This window comes from Eublepharis macularius, chromosome 11, assembly GCF_028583425.1.
Source record: "Eublepharis macularius isolate TG4126 chromosome 11, MPM_Emac_v1.0, whole genome shotgun sequence".
Classification (NCBI taxonomy): domain Eukaryota; kingdom Metazoa; phylum Chordata; class Lepidosauria; order Squamata; family Eublepharidae; genus Eublepharis; species Eublepharis macularius.
This window is the reverse complement of record NC_072800.1, coordinates 91,035,264-91,052,569: the sequence shown is the minus strand read 5'-3', so window position 1 is coordinate 91,052,569 and position 17,306 is coordinate 91,035,264.

The following is a 17,306-nucleotide window of genomic DNA, read 5'->3' as shown; positions in this document are numbered from 1 at the left end:
CTGGCATTTCACAGCCTTTTTAAACAGCTCCAGTGTATAGCAAAGCCTTTGCCCTGCTGCCAATTCTGTCTTTTTAAATGACCATTCCCAGCTAACATCGCATCTCATGACACATGTTCTTCACATGTCAGATGTCTCGTGTAGAGAGACGCTAAGCCTAGCCGGCCTCACAATACTATTGTGAGGTCCAAATGGAGGATGGGAGAGCTACATGCCATATACCACCATGAGCACTGAGGAAGAAGGGTGGGATTTAAAAAATTTACAGAGTGATAGGAGTATAAAACATATAAAAATATGAGTTTCTTAGTGAAGAGCATTCCATAGTTCTGGAGCCACAACACAGAAGACCCTGACATTGCCACATCATGCCCTGACCTCCACCACGCTTACATCTCAAAGAGTTCAAAAAGCCCTTTTGGGCATGCACGGCTTGCAGAGCTGTATTTCAAGACATCTGGCAAAACATGAGGAAGGAATGTTAGCAGCCAGGGTTGGAACCAGAGGAAGAACCACAAAAGAGTTGGGCCAGAGATTGGAACCACCTGTTGAGCCACCACGGGGCTTGCAATGAATACCGGAAGCTTGACCTTGCCTGGTAACAGAATAGTAAGTTCTATACTTCAGCACCCCGGATCCAGACTCTGGTTTAGACAAGTCAACGTGCCTTACAGCTTTAGATCTGAGTTCAGACAGCCCCTGCCCCAGCCTTGCCCTGACAAGACTGAGTTTGTAATAAAACCGAGTCAGCAAATAAGAAATGCAAAAGCCAGTTCTTTTTACTTTGCAAGATTTTTTTCCCCTTTGCTCAGCTATTTTTAAAATTCATAAAAGCAGACAATGCAGGAACATCTCAGGAAAGCGAAGCATATTGCAGCTCTCTCTCTTCACCATTGCCTTTACACAGAAGCAATGTTAAACGTGCTGGTTAGAACTACCAGGGATTTAAAGCAGAATATCTTATTGCACATCAGTTAGCTCACATTTCTCAGATGTTTCTTAGAAACTTCCTTCAAGTTCTTGAATCTCATTGGTTTTAATTGGTACTACTGTTTGCACCTCTAAATCTGAATTGCTCTGAGGAGGGATTATAGCTGTCAGAAGTGTGAGCAGCTCTATAGCTGAATGTTATGAGACACAGCTTAGCACTGGCCTTTCCTACTGCAGATGTCTAAAGGCAGTATATGTTGCATCTTTCTGACAGTGCCCTGGGAAGGAGCATTTGACGGTCCCCAACCATTTGCCAAGATGTCTGTGTCACTCATTTCCGCAGCCAAAAGATTTAAATAAATTTAAACGTTATGGACTCTTTCTATACCATTACAGGCATACTGTTGGGGCCCTTATTCTCAGGGGACTATCCCCTGTCTTGCCTTGTCGGAGAAGGACTGTTCCAAGTAGAAGTTATTGACAGCCACGTTGATCCAAAATTAAATCCAAAAACCATGGACATAATCTATGTAATTCAGTAAGACCAACCCAATGATACATAACAGTTTGCAAGCTTTTGAGTTCACCAAAATCACCCTCATCTGGATATTTACACCAGGAGAGACAGATGAGCGTCTCCACAATAGGCGTTGCCGTCTGCCTGTTCTTTCCCTGTCTAGCCATTGCTGTGCAGGTCGTTGTGCTTGGCAGTTCCTCCTTAGCTGCTCTGGGCCTCTCCACCTCCTCCAACAGCCAGACAAGCAGGGGTCATTTCCTAGAAAAAGAGCTGGAGGAACTCATTAGCCTAACTCATTAGCATATGCCATGCCCCTTGACATCACCGGAAGTGTGTCATTAGCATAACTGATTTGCATATGCCACAAATCCTGACATCGCCTATCCTGGCTGTTTTGGACCCAATTCTGGCCATTCAGGACCAAAATTGGGCCCAAAATGGCAAAAAGGGGCTGAAAATGGCTGAAAAGGGCCCCCAAATGGTCAGGATCGGGCCACTGCTGAGCAGGAGAGTGATCCACCACCCATCAGAGGCCCAATCTGGGCCATTTCGGCCCCAATCCAGGCCGAAACGGGCCCAAAATGGCTGAGAGTCAGGTGGGTGGGGCCACCTGTCATGTGACCTCTTTGGGGTACTACCGGAACTGCATTCCTGCACGTTCCCCCTCGAAATGAGCCCTGCGACAAGTATCAGTCCTGTCAACTGCCACGACCACCTCTCCAGGGTCTTCTTGGCTTTTCAGTAGTTGCTTTACGCTGAGAGTCAACACAGACAGTTTGCTTTCAGTTGTAGCCAGTTTGCTACAATTCTCTGTAGTACTCAGGAGTCAGCTAAGACTCAGATCAAACCAGGCATTGACAAGTCTTGATTTCCCTTTAAGTTAGAAGGAGACATGGATTCCGCAACAATTAGATCAGCAATAAAGCTTTATCAAACTCAGAAACAGTTTGGGACACAGAGTTTCCCATAGTTAAGGGAACCGTTCTGCTGCCTTCAATCTCATTAATCTTGTAATGTACCTCCCATGGTGAAATGAACTAATTTACTTTCAGATATTCGTATGCTTCTTTTCACAAATTCCCACAGTGTGGAAATACAGAATAGAAAAACAGCATTTTCTGAACTAAGAGAACAGGTCCCTGAAACACCAAGAAGCCAAGACCAACTATCTACAGGGATCAAAGCGGGACAGAAAGAAAGAAGTGGCTTCTGGAAAAATGTGTGAAAACATGCATCTGAGAACATGGTGCCCTTAAAAACACAGAAGCCAGCCAGCCAATATATGCAGAGACTACAGCATTTAGATTGTTAGCGGTTAAAAGAAATCAGCACCTTGAACTGTGTTCCAGAAGTACCTAGGGTGCTGCTACAGGTTGGTGCAAGAACATGGATATAATGAGATTCAGGCATTAGAAAATGAATGGACCATTCCTGGTTTTGACATGTAGAAACCTCTTCCCAGAGTTTTGTGCAGAATCCCTGAGGTTCAAGATGTAGATGGCCTCCTAAACCATAAAATCTCTTCCCCTTAAGGGAAGGAGGACAGACAATAATCTCCATAGGTATATAATACATATTAAAAATACATCATGCTACTGCTTGGCTTTGAAAACATTATCCGTAAAAAGCAAAGGGGGGGGGGGAGAGAACTTCCTCAAAGATTATCACTAACCAGGGAGAAAAGGAAGTGTGCCATAACCGACCACAATATATGATTATATTGTGAAGATTCAATGATAATACATAACATACAGGGAAAACTGTCTACAACAATGGTTCACAATTTTTCAATTTAACTTTGGACAACCATTCACAATATTTAAGGCAATGGTAGTACAACGACTCAAGGTCTATATACAAGGAGAGATATAATGTCCCATATTATGTCTATAGTATTGTTTCAAGCTGCTGGTAAGTCAGCTAGGGAGCCGTCACTTCTTGACCCCTAAGCCGAGCGATTACAAAGGGCGAAGCCGAAAATGAAATTGACACGAGGCAACGGATAGGCGGAGTGGCAACGAGCAATGCCGGCCTTCTCACACTTCGCTCGTTTCAAAAAGTTCCTTCATCAGGCCACCAATTAATCATAATTTCCACGAATAGCAGGGGACGCAGGGCATTCAGTCTCCAGCGTTATGTATTGTAACAATTTCAAGATGTCGATGGCCTCCTAAACCATAAAATCTCTTCCCCTTAAGGGAAGGAGGACAGACAATAATCTCCATAGGTATATAATACATATTAAAATACATCATGCTGCTGCTTAGCTTTGAAAAAAGCCAAAATCAATGCCGAGATATTACAAACTGCAATGCAAATTCACGGTACCAGGCATGATACTGATACATATTTCCAAACAGCTTCTCTCAGTGTTCAGATGGCAAGCCTTTGCATTTTAAATAATGAAAAAATAAGTCACATTAACTAGACATCAAAGAAAAATATGAGAAAAGCAAGCCCCGGCATAAAATGAGACACCAGGCAAATGAATTTTTACCTTAAATATTAGAAGGGATTAAGGTTTTAAGGCAGGAGTCTTGTTAGAATATGTCGCTTATCAACTTGAGAGTAAGCAGATAAAAATGGAAGTGCTCAGACTCCAATCCCATAAATATAAAATCCCTATAAATCGTACTTCGTAAAACAGACAGATTTTCACTGTCTGACTCCAGAGAGATTGCTGTGTGTGCTCTCACGGGTTGGCTGTTCATGCAATTTTATTGTGGGCTTCATTGTAGAAAAATGACATGTCTAGTTCTCAGAATTGAAGAGGAAACCTTGAAAATGTGATTTCCAAATATCCAAGTGTCAGAATAGCCAGCTCATATAACCCTCTATCCACCACTGATGATCATAATGTATTAAATTTTTATTTTACTAAACCTCATAGAGAATTCCACAACTTTTAAAAAAAATCATACCACTCATATAGCAAAATGTGTTTTTGTGCAAATAAACCTTTTATCTCATTAACCTGATTTCAGGGGTAACCCCAGGTGCAATTTTTTGCAAAATGTCAAAAGTTAGTGGTCTATTATTTTGTCAGTGAAGTCTGACATATGATACCTCCAAAATAAAATGAATTTCTGTTTATTGTTTCCTCCCTATGAGTAAAAATGGCACGAGATACTTATCAACAGGGCTTTTTTCTGGGAAAAGAGGTGGTGGAACTCAGTGGGTTGCCCTCGGAGAAAATGGTCACATGGCTGGTGGCCCCATCCCCTGATCTCCAGACAGAGGGCAATCTAAACTCCCCTCTGTCTGGAGATCAGGGAGCGAGGCCACCAGCCATGTAACCATTTTCAAGAGGTTCTGGAACTCTGTTCCACTGCGTTCCCGCTGAAAAAAAAGCCCTGCTTATCAAGCATGTTAGATAATGGCGCAATTGCCAGTTTCATAGTTTAGCTGTCCCACAATCCAAGCTGGAATTATTATTATCTTTGCTAGTTTTGGTCAAGAGCTGATAGAAAAATTAGAAAAAGACTACAGGAGAGCATCTTTCTCACTCTTTCCATCAAACCAGATACGTCCTCCCGCAACTATAAGCTGCCATGTCTCCTCAATAACTCACAACTCCAAATGGGAGTTGTACAATTTGCCACATTCAAAAGATAACAAATGCCACAGGCAGGGTGAGATTCATAATCAATGCGTTTTCCATGGGCACTACACCTCTTATGCACCTATGAAGAAACTACATTTAAGCACTGAACATTAGAAGGAGCCATAAAGTCTGTCACAATGTTTCTAGGTGTTTTGATAACTTTATATGAGAAGGCAAGGCTTGTTTTCTTTTGCTCCACAGATGCAGTCTGCGCCTGCACCACAAGCAAATGATGCTAGAAAGGCACAGGCCCTCTGGCATGGAGCTCAACAAGTCATAAATCTTTTGTTGCCAGGTGACTCCAACACCCAAATAAGACCACTACGTGGTCTTCTATTTGATCTTTTGGACAGTCCTTTGTTTGGTCATATTAGGGCTTGTGTGTGTGTGTGTGTACACACGCATGCACATATGCACGCGCACACAAAGTCATAACTTTAAATTCTGAAGTTTAATTTTGGACAATTTTAAAGCCTAAACACTAGCACTTTAAAGATGGGTATAATAAGATTTATAACTAGAGATGGGCACGAATAGCAATACGAACAAAAAAAGCCACGAACAGCCCAATCTGCTGTTCGCGAACAAGCTGTTCGTGAGGCCCCATTCCAAATGAACAGGTGGTCGTTGCAAGCCTCATTCGTTGCTGTTCGTCAAGCCAGACAGTCTGGCACCTGCAATCAATTCCCTTGGCAACTTAGGCAGGGATTGTCTGAACTCTGTCTGAACTCCTGCTGTTGCTCTGGAAACCCCAATCTAAGCCCAATTTAGTTTGATAGCCAGGTCTTCCTTTCAAGTGTGGAGCTCCAAATGTGTTACAAGGGAGCAAAGACCAGGGGAGAGGGTGGCTCCCAGTTCTGGCTTTGCAGATAATGGAGAGAGACAGTTGCTGTTGGCATTTTGATAGAAAGAGTGCATTGGGGCCATGTTCGTGGTTGTTCGTGAGTCCCTGTTCGTGGATGGCAACAAACAACAAACAGCGTTTTTGGGGGGGGGGGGTTCTGTTCATGCCCATCTCTATTTATAACACGATTTCTGGAGGAATAACAATCCAGAATAATCAATTATTTTGGTAATAAGGCCAGAAAAAGGGGTGTGAAAAATGTTGATATAAGAGAAGAGGGGGAGATGCCTCCTCTCCTAATATATTCAATTGGTTAAAAAATACTTGCGAAAAAATGAAGACTTTTGGCACATAGGTTGATGCATAAAACTGCTGTAAAAGATGAAAAGTTGGAGAGATTGTTAGTGGAACATGATAAAAGGTTAGAAGGTATCTTGGAAATGTAAAATAAGAAACGATAACTGGTTAAATGAAAATATGTTCATTAGATACCAAGGTGAATGAGCAATAGGAATAAATTTGCAGAACTCGAAAGTGAGAACAAATTGTTGAAAAGGAAATAAAACTCATAAAAAGATGTAAAAGTGACATAAAATCAGACTTGGATATGTCATCACTAGTTTGGATGAGTCACAGCTTAAAACTGAGATGGATGCCAGAAGTTATAGAAAGGGATTTGATGAGTTACCTATAGAAAATAAAAGGTGAGATAAAAGTAATACTGATTGTGCACATAGAACTGGATCCCTGTACCAAAGCAATGGACATAAGCCTAGAGATATTATGGTAACCTTCTTATCTCTAAGAGATCAATTTTAGAGGAACATTTGGAGAAATAAGAACTTGACCATTCAGGGGAATACAATTTTGGTGCTGAATGACCTCAACCCAGATATCCTGATATAGAGACGTACTGTTAAATTTTCGACTAATTGGTTTCAGAAAAAATTATATTAAGATGCAAATGGGTCATTACTTTTAAACAAAATGTGTTGGGGTTTGTAGTACAGGCAGATCAGAAAGCCCAGCAATTGCCTGAGAAATTAAAACAGAGAAATCGCAGAAAGAAATCTAACAGAAGATCAGAAAATACTAGACTGCTTCTTGTTTCTTGAGGTGTTTAATGGTAACAGAAGATGAGTCTCTTTAAAATTTTCTCAGAGAATGTGAGGGTTTTAATTCTCATAGTAAATGAAGAACTCTACGTTATTAAGGAAAGAAGGCAGAGATTTTGCTTCTTAAGGAAATGCATATTAAAAGGGGTTAAAAATATTAACTGGAACAAATACATGTGGGAAGGGGTACTTATGTAGCAGCTGATCTATTGAAAAAGCAAGAGTAGCAATTTAAATAAAAATTTCATGTGAAAACCTTTTTAAAGATGTTAGGTCAGAAACTTTATGGTGAGAAACTTAAATTGATTTGTATATCCTGACCCCTTAATACTTAACCGTTTTTTTATTATAAATCCCTTCTCAAGAAAATCAATTACTTTGTAACAGAGAATATTGGTGCATATGGGTAAGGGATTTTATTGCGTGTTGCAAACCCTAGATAGGTCTATAGATTACAGTAAAGGGAGAATTTTATGGAGGTTGGTCACAGAGAAAATGGCTGAGATGCCGTTGTTACAGCCATGGAGTCATATAAATCCAACTGAACAGGATTTCTTCAGCACCAAATAACTCTTCTTCCAGAACTGTTTGTTTGTTTGTAATGACTAAGGTTCAAGAAATTCAGATCAATGCTATGTGGCATGCAGACCGCACACCAATCACAATTTCCTGGACTTACCCAAGAAAATTATTTCCTAGACAGTAGAGATTAGAAGAATATTTTCTCCAAAAACAAATCAGAAAAATAATTCAGAAAGACCTGGAAAAAGATTTCTAGTTTAACATTTCCTCAGAAGTTAGGTGGGCCAGTATACGGGATGTTACAAAAACATTTGTTTGGGGCATTTTTATTAAACATTATATTAAAGGGACCAACAAGTTCAAATGAATGATAAAAATTACACAGAAGAAATATAGCATATAAAAACCTGAAACCCTCAAAAACTGGAAATGATAGAATTTTTAAAATCGCAGTTGGAATTAAGAAGAGTATATACAATCAAAAAGTATGTTAAACTATACTAGACATTGGTGTTTTGAGTTTGATAACAGTCAAAAGTTCTAGTGAAGAACTTGGCTAGACAACTGAAAAACAGAAGAGTCGTCTTAGTGATAAATAATAAAAAATGTGCCAAGGCAAAAATATCACAAATGAATGTAAGTTGTTTTAGCAGAAATTTTATGCCTCAGAGAACCCACGTGATAATCTTTCTGAACGTTTTTTGTTTAGTATTCATAAGGCCCCACTTATTTTGATTTTATTTATTTATTTATTTTCATTTATAGTCTGCCTTGCACACTGGGAATCAGGGCAGATTACAATAATACTATTAGCTATTTAAAAACTTGAAAATAACAAATTGCCCATCACAGATGGCCTGAAACCAGAGTTTTATAAAGGTTCACGCATGAAATCAAGAATACTTGGACTATGGTCGTGCATGTGGATACTTCCTCTAAAAAACTGCCCAGAGAAAAAGCTTGAAAAACAGGGTTTCTCACCTGTAACTGTTGATCGTCGAGTCTCTTCTGTGCAGACACACATTGGGACTGCGCAGGCGCAGGCCAGCCGCGGAAAAGATTTTTCTAGCTCTAAGAGATGTGAGGGGGACGTTCGGATCCACCGCGCATGCGCGCCGGTGTTCCCGCCAATTTTGAATGCATATATATCCGAACGTCCCCGGCATTCCCTCAGTTCACCTGAGCCGCCGGAGAAACAATGGAAGAAACCAAGCACTCACAGCGGGGCAGGCGGGAGGGAATGTGTGTCTGCACAGAAGAGACTCGACGATCAACAGTTACAGGTGAGAAACCCTGTTTATCGTCTTCGTCCTTCTGTGCAGCCCCACATTGGGAGAGTAACTAGCATCTCACCAATGGGGGCGGGTGTGAGTGTCTACTTGAACAAGGACTGCAGGACAGCTGTGCCCACAGCCGAGTCACGTCGTGCATGCACATCCACAGAATAGTGCTTGATGAAAGTGTCTGCAGTGGACCATGTCGCAGCTTGGCAGACGTCCCGGAGCGGCACTCCTCGTAGGAAGGCAGCAGAAGCAGCTTGCGCTCGAGTGGAATGAGCGGTAACCAACAAGGGACACTGGACTCCAGCATGCTGATAGCAAAGTTTAATCGTAGACACAATCCAGCGAGAGATGGACTGGGCAGAAGCAGGTGAGCCCTTGCGAGGGCCAGAGTAACACACAAACAGGGCAGGAGACTTCCTGAAACATTTGGTGCGGTGTAAATAAAACAATAAAGCACGCTTTACATCCAATGTGTGTAGTGCTCGTTCCCCTGGGGATGAAGGTGTTGGAAAAAAGGAAGGGAGGAACACCTTTTGCTGTAGGTGAAACCTTGAGACTACCTTGGGCAGAAACTCCATGCTAGTGTGGAGCATGACAGTACCAGGGAAAAACTGCAGGAAGGGAGGGTCACACCGCAGGGCAGACAGCTCCCCAACACGCCTAGAGGACGTGATTGCCACCAGGAAAGCCACCTTCTGAGTGAGCAAAGGCAGGGGACAAGAAGATAGAGGCTCAAAGGGCTGGAGCATCAGCTGGGAGAGAACCAGGGAGAGACTCCATTGTGGAATGGGATGGGCCCTAGGAGGGAAGGTCTTGAACAGGCCCTTCAGGAACTGCTTGGAAAGCCAGTGAGTAAAAACTGTCTTCCCATCAATCTGCTCATGGAAGGCAGAGATTGCAGCCATGTGGACCTTAATACTGGAAAACGCAAGGCCCTGGGAGCAGAGATCCAGGAGGTAGTCCAGGATGACAGGGAGCGGGCAACTAAAGGGAGAAACCCCCTTTGGGGCCAACCACCGGGAAAAACGTGACCACTTCCTCTGGTAGGACAACCTGGTGGACGGTTTCCAGGCATTCAAGATCACCCCAAGCACCCCAGAAGAGAGGTTCATTCCCGGTTGCCCAGAAGCCAGGCAGCCAGATTCAGTACAGCCACATCGTGATGCCACACCCCGTCCCTGGTTAAGAGGTCCGGGGCGTGAGGCAGGGGGAGGCATCGCCCCTGGGACAGGGAGAGCAAAAGGGGGAACCAATCCTGGCGAGGCCACCGAGGGGCAACGAGGATACAGCGGGTTCGGTAGGCCCTGACCCTGGAAAGAACCTTGTACAGGAGCGGAAAGGGCGGGAAGGCATAAAAGAGCCCTGGGGACCAAGGTATTTGGAAGGCATCCCCTAGGGAGTGGCGGCCAATGCCGGCCCGGGAGCAGAACAGCGGGGCCTGTTTGTTGCGGGCAGTGGCGAAGAGGTCGACCAACGGCGTGCCCCATGTGCGGAAAACCTGGTCGAGGTAAACCCTGTTTAGGGACCACTCGTGCTGAGGCAGAAACACCCTGCTCAGCGCATCCGCCGAGGTGTTGAGATCCCCGGCAATGTGCACGGCTCTGGGAAGGACGTTGTTGACCATGGCCCAATTCCATAGAGTTGTTGCCTCCTTGCAGAGCTTGAGCGAGACCGTCCCTCCCTGCTTGTTGAGGTAGTAGCAGGCCGTGGTATTGTCCGACAGGACCTGAACCCTCCTGTTCCGAATGGCATCTGCAAAAGAAGCGAGGGAGTAACGGATCGCCCTAAGCTCAAAAAGGTTGATATGCATGGATGCCTCAGATGGGGACCAGATGCCCTGAGCCGAAAGCTGTCCACAGCGCCCCCCCCATCCCAAGTTGGAGGCATCGGTATAAACCGTGACCTCGGCTAGGAAGGGGCCGAAAGGACAACCTTCAGACAGGTTCCCAGGGACAGTCCACCAGGCCAGAGAGCGCAGCACCACCCTGGGGATGGAAAACCTCTGGTGCTGACCCATGGTGAGGGGGTTGTACCTCCGGACAAACCAGTTTTGCAGAGGCCTCATACGCAGGCGCGCAAAGAAAACCACCCCTGTGGTGGAGGCCATAAGGCCCAACAGTGTCTGAATCAAAAGGGCCGTCTGATACCGGCAATGCATAAAATGCCGGGCCAAAGCGGAAAGCCTGGCCAACCGGTCAGGGGGCAGGTAGGCTCTACCCAGCAGGGAATTGAAATGGACCCCAATAAACCTAATGGCCATGCCTGGGGTCAGGATAGACTTATCCCCATTAACCACCAAGCCCAGCCTAGCCAGCACGGACAAAGTGAGGGCAATATGGGCCTGGAGAGAGTCAGGCGAGGGTCCCACCAGGAGCCAGTCATCCAAGTACGGGTAGATAAAGCAACCCTGGGACCGCAGGTATGCCACTACGGTGGCCATGCACTTTGTGAAGACTCTGGGTGCAGAGGCTAGCCCGAAGGGCAACACTGTATATTCATACACAGAATTCCCATACACAAACCGCAGGTATTTCCTGTGGCCCTCAAATATAGAAATGTGGAAGTAGGCATCCTTCAGGTCTAGAATGGCCAGCCAGACGCCCACTTCCAGGAGTTCCATGACTCGCGCCAGGGTCAGCATGCGAAACTTCTCAGCCTTCAAATAACCATTGAGACCCCGAAGGTCTAAGATGGGCCGGGAACCTCCACCCTTCTTATCCACAAGGAAGTATCTGGAATAAAATCCCCAGGGGGAAGTAGAGACATTGACCACCCGGACAGCACCTTTGGTAACCAACTCCATAACATTATTGTGTAACACAACATCACAACATGGAGAACAACGGGGAGGGAGAGAGAGAGGGGGTGCATCCGTAAACATTAACTTGTAACCATGGGCCACAATGGACAGGACCCAAGCGTCAGAAGTAACACGTTGCCAACAGGGCAAAAAAGGTCGAAGCCTGTCCAGAAACTGGGCAGCAGAGGAAGCACCCTCGGAGGCCAACGGGGGAGCGTTCAGGCGCAGTCAGAAGACCGAGGGCTTCTGCGCCGAGGTCGAAGGCTTGGGCGAAGAGGGCTGTTGCCTGCCCTTGGACCGGCCGGAGCGCCTGGAAGGGTGACGCTGCTGGGCAGAGTAGGATCGGTGACCGTAGGACTGGCCCGAGAAGAAGCGCCCTTGACGCTGCTGGTAAGGCTGGTAAGGGGTCTGGTAGGATCGGAACCGACCATAGCGATACCTCGGACCCGACGACTGGGCTGAGGGGGCGACCCCGAGGGACTTGGCCGTCTGCTGATTCTTCTTCATCAGGGAGAGGGACTCATCCGTCTTCTCCGAGAAGAGCTGGGGCCCCTCGAACGGGAAGTCCTCCACCTTCGCCTTCTTCTCTGGAGGCAGGGCCGTGGACCGGAGCCAGGCGTGCCGACGCAGGACCACCGAAGTTGCCATCGCTCGCGCTGCAGAGTCGGCGGCGTCCTTGCCAGCTGTCATTTGCTGTTTTGACAGCTTCACGGCCTCGGCTTGGAGGGCCTTAACCAGGTGGCGGCGATCCTCCGGGAGGTCGGAGAGGTAAGAAGACAGCCTCTTCCACAGGAATAGATTATAGGATCCCATTATGGCCTGGAAGTTGGCAATACGGAATCCCAGAGACGCGGATGAGTAGAGTTTCCTGCCCACGCCATCCAGCTTCCTGCCTTCCCGGTCCGCCGGGGCCGACGAGGAACCGGAACGGAACCGAGCCTGACCCTCCTCAGCCACGATCGACGAGGGTTTCGGGTGATTGAAGAGGTACGGGCAATCATCTTGCTTTAAACGGTAGTACCGTTCCACCTTCTTTGCCGTCGCGGACAGGGACGCCGGCGTCTGCCAGAGCGCGAGAGCGTTATCAACAAAATCCTCCACAGGGGGAAACGCCACCGACGCGGGGGACCCGGAATACAGCGCCTCCAGCAGCCTACTCTTGGGCTTGGAGGTCGTGGAGGAGACGTCTATCTCCAGCGCGGCGGCCATCCGCACCATTTGTTCGGAGAATAGCCTGTAATCGTCATTCGGGGACGATGAGCGGGGCCCACCCACGGTGTCATCCGGGGAAGGATCCGAGGCCGCGTCTGAAGAGCACTCCGACGGTGACGCCAGACCTTCATCATCCTCGGAATCCGAAAACTCCGGCGAGGTTTGCGTCGGAACCGAAGACCGGTGAGCGGCCGGGGCCGACGGATAAGTTGCAGGAACCGGCGGTCGCAGAGGCAAGCCCGGAGGTGGAGGAGCGGGTGCTGGGAGCCCGACTGGCTGAGCCGGAACGGAGACCATCGGAACCGACGGATGTTGCAGGAAGGGCAGCGACTGCTGGAACCACGCCACAAAATCCTGCCAGGAGGTCATGTTCCCAACCCCCGCGACCGGTTGGCAAGGGGGCAGAGGAGCAGGCACCAGGGCAGGCCAGCGAAGAGGCATCGGAACCGACGAGGTAGACGGCAGTGGAACGGAGGCCTCTGAAGGCGCCGGGGCGGACGGCAGGGAGCGCTCAAAAGATTGGAACGGATCCGGGAAAGGCGGAAACGGCACAAATTCCTCGGGAACCGACGGAGGAGGCGTGCAAGGAGGCGACGGGGTGTGGAGACTCACCACATCGTCGGGTATCAGGACTGGTTCGGTCGGAGAACCAGGCAGCACAGTCGGAGCTGGGGACAACGCACGGTCCTTGGCCCTCGACTTCGCCTTGGCCTTCTTGGACGGGGGTTCCGAAACAGCCTCCGGAACCGAAGGCTTGGAGGAGGACTTCGGCTTGGGAGCGGAACGCTTCTTGGCCTTCCGGCTCGAAGGACGATCCCCGGAACCGGAATCAGGTCGGGCCTCCGGAACGGGTTGCCCCGTCGGTTCCGAGGGGAGCGGCTCTGGCGACTTACGAGACGGCGCCGGTGACGGAGCGGCGGAGCGCGGCCTATCTCCCGAAGAGCCTGACGGCTTGGGGGGGAGAAGGTTGGCATCCCACAAGAAGGCACGGAGCCTGGCCTTCCGATCACTCCTTGCCTTCGGAGTGAAGGACATACAAATGGAGCAGCGCTCGACAACATGCCCCTCGCCCAGGCAGATGAGGCAGAGCTCATGGCCGTCCGAATGGGTCATCTTAGTGCCGCATTTATGACACTTTTTAAACAAAGATGTCTGCGACATAATGAACGGTATCTCCCGACAGATGACAAGGGGAAAATACCGACCAGCAGAAGAAAGGATCCAAAACTCCGAAGAGACGCTTGAAACGAACGCTAGACAATAGAACCTTTTCGACGGCGGCGAAAAAGGAACTGAGGGAATGCCGGGGACGTTCGGATATATATGCATTCAAAATTGGCGGGAACACCGGCGCGCATGCGCGGTGGATCCGAACGTCCCCCTCACATCTCTTAGAGCTAGAAAAATCTTTTCCGCGGCTGGCCTGCGCCTGCGCAGTCCCAATGTGGGGCTGCACAGAAGGACGAAGACGATCTCCCTGAGTCCCATCACCCATTATCACTCTTGAACCAAGATTTCAAGATCTGGATCTCAATTGTAGCCAACCGGCTGGTTGTATCTTTTTGAAGTATACAGATAAAGATGAGACTGGTTTTTTAAATTTGAAAATGTCATTTAATATTGAGAGACTAGTAAATATTATTAATTTGGTTAAACAAGTTATTTTTAATGCTTTTACCCTGCCTTTCTCCTGCAAGGCCACCAGAACTACCAGAGAGAAAACTCTCGGGAGAAAACAACCACAACCTTGTAACTTATCACAATTATTTCAAAAGCACAATGTGCTATAATCATACATCAAATTCATATCCAATAAATATATATCCATATACAATCATTCATATACATATACAAGAATAACCCAAACAAGACGGGCAATAAATTGAATGAATGAATGATTGTATATGGATATATGTTTATTGGATATGAATTTGATGTATGATTATAGCAAATTGCACTTTTGAAATAATACATTCTAAATTAACATTATAATAAAGAGCACTAAAAATTTCACATTATATGATCAAATAGGTCCTAGAGTTTTCCGCAGACAAAATTCTTTCAGGGTCTTAAGAGGGCAGGGCTTAGCAGTTCTTTCGTCAGCCCTGGCTGTAGCTCTATCCTTTCTGGCAGCAATAGGCTCCTTGAGGCAGGTGTTGTTATATTGCTCTAGACAAATAGGATAGCAGGGCTGAGCACTGCAGTCTCTCTTCCCTCTGGAATCAATCTTTAGATGCCAAAGTCATTTGACTGAGTGGAATGGTGGTATTTGTCTCTTGTACTGAAACACATTGATTGTGGTGGTAAATTTAGAGAGTGGACATCATTAATGTATCATGACCCTGTAGAAACAGACTCAGTTCATGGCTGCAGTTCAAAAAAGTTTGGATTAGCCTGTGGCCCAAAATAAGGAAGGGTATTTGATATCTACAATTTTTCTAAAACTGTTAGTTACAGCAATTCGATAAAGGTGTACAAAGCATATGGCTAGGTTCAATAAACTGTGCATACGTGTTATGTGACATCAGGTTGGTTCAATTTTGGCCCCAAAACAGGTCAGAATTAGCCCCACACAAAGCAGGGGAGCATTCCCGTGGGTGGCGTGATAACGTCACTTTCCAGAAGTGACATCATTGCCCCTCTCTGGGAGTGTGCAGGTGCAAAGGTCACACGTAAGAAGATCCCAACAGGTTTGATATAATTTATAAATTATAAATTTGATATGATTTATAAATTGTATGGAAAATCCATTTTTTCATTTTGCTTGGGTTTTTTATGGTAGTGGTTTTATGTAGAAACAAAAATCTTTTATTCAAAAACATGGGGTTTACGCACAGTACATCCTCACTTACTTGGGTGGAAAGTTGGCATAAAAATGTTTTAAATAAAATAAAATAAAAACATAGTTTGAACTATCGGGGCCAGTGTAGTTATGCAATTACCTAATTTGTTCAGACAAAAAGAGTCAGAGTCTGACTCGCGAAAGCTTATAATCTGAAAAACTTGTTGGTCTCTAAGGTGCCACTGGACTCAAATTCTGCTGTTCTACTGTGAACCAACACAGCTACCCACCTAAGTTACACAGAGCGAGTCACTGCAATCAAAAGGATGAGACAGCCTATCAACAATGCAATAGGATTTGTGTTGTATAAATCTGGAATCAAACAGAAATCTGTAAACGGAACTGAAGCGAAAACAGAAGTATTGACATATGTTAAACGATGCAAAAATTACTAGGGTCCTACTTACAAAAAACCTTGACCTGGGTATCCCAGGTGAGCCTGATCTCATCAGATTTTAGAAGCTAAGCAGGGTCTGCCTTGATTAGTAATTGGATGGGCCTCCAATGAAGGCCAGGGTTGCAGCAGGCGGCGATGGCAAACACCTCTTATTGGGCTCTTGCCATGAAAACCCCTCCAGAGGTCGCCATAGATCAGCTATGACTTGAGGGCACTCTCCATCACCACACTTACAACAACAGGCAGCAGGAGCCATACATATTGCACCAAACCTTGACCCAAGTAGCTTTCTAAATCATTCTGTACAATACAATCCCAATTGCCTCTGTCATTGGTTTCACTGAACATATTTGTGATGTTATATAATGACCATTCATCTTCACAATTTTAGCAATGTCAAATGTCATAATTCATAATTTTAGCAACGTTAAATGTCATAATTTCAACCCTCCCAGGCTGTGTTTTCCTCTGTCTTCTTACTCGAGGAACTAGTCAGTGTGTTGAATCTTAAGTACACCCTCGTTACTTACTCTCACTTTAGCCTGCATAGCAGTATTGTCCAGTGGTTAGAGTATCAGACTAGGACCTAGGAAACCTAGTTTGAATTCCCGTTCTGCCATGGAAGCTGGCTGGGTAATCTTGGCCGAGTCCCCCCCCCCCTCCGTCAGCCGAACCCACCTCACAGGTAGGGTTGCCAGGCTCCAGGTAGTGGCTGGAGATCTCCCGGAATTACAACTGGTCTCCAGGCCACAGAGATCAGTTCACCTGGAGAAAATGGCTACTTTGGGGGGTGGACTCTATGGAATTATGCCATGCCAAGGTCCTTTCCCTCCCCAAACCCCACTTTCTCCAGGTTTCTCCCTCCAGCTCTCCAGGAATTTCCCAACTTGGAGCTGGCAACCCTACTCACAGGGTTGTCGTGAGGATAAAATAGAGGAATGGAGAAGGATGTAAGCCACCTTGGTTCCCCATTGGGGAGAAAGACGGGATAGAAATACAGTAAATTAATAATTGTAGCAAGAAAACAAAGGAAACAGCCTCATCGCTTAGGGAAACAGTGTTGCCAGCTCCAGGTTAGGAAATTCCTGCAGATTTGGGAGGGGGGGCCTGGAGAGGGTAGGATTTGGGGACAGGCATAATGCCACACAGTCCGCCCTCTAAAGCAGCCATTCTCTCCAGGTGACCCGATCTCCAGCCACCACCTGGAGGCTGGCAACAGTAGAAACAGTGGAAGCACTGA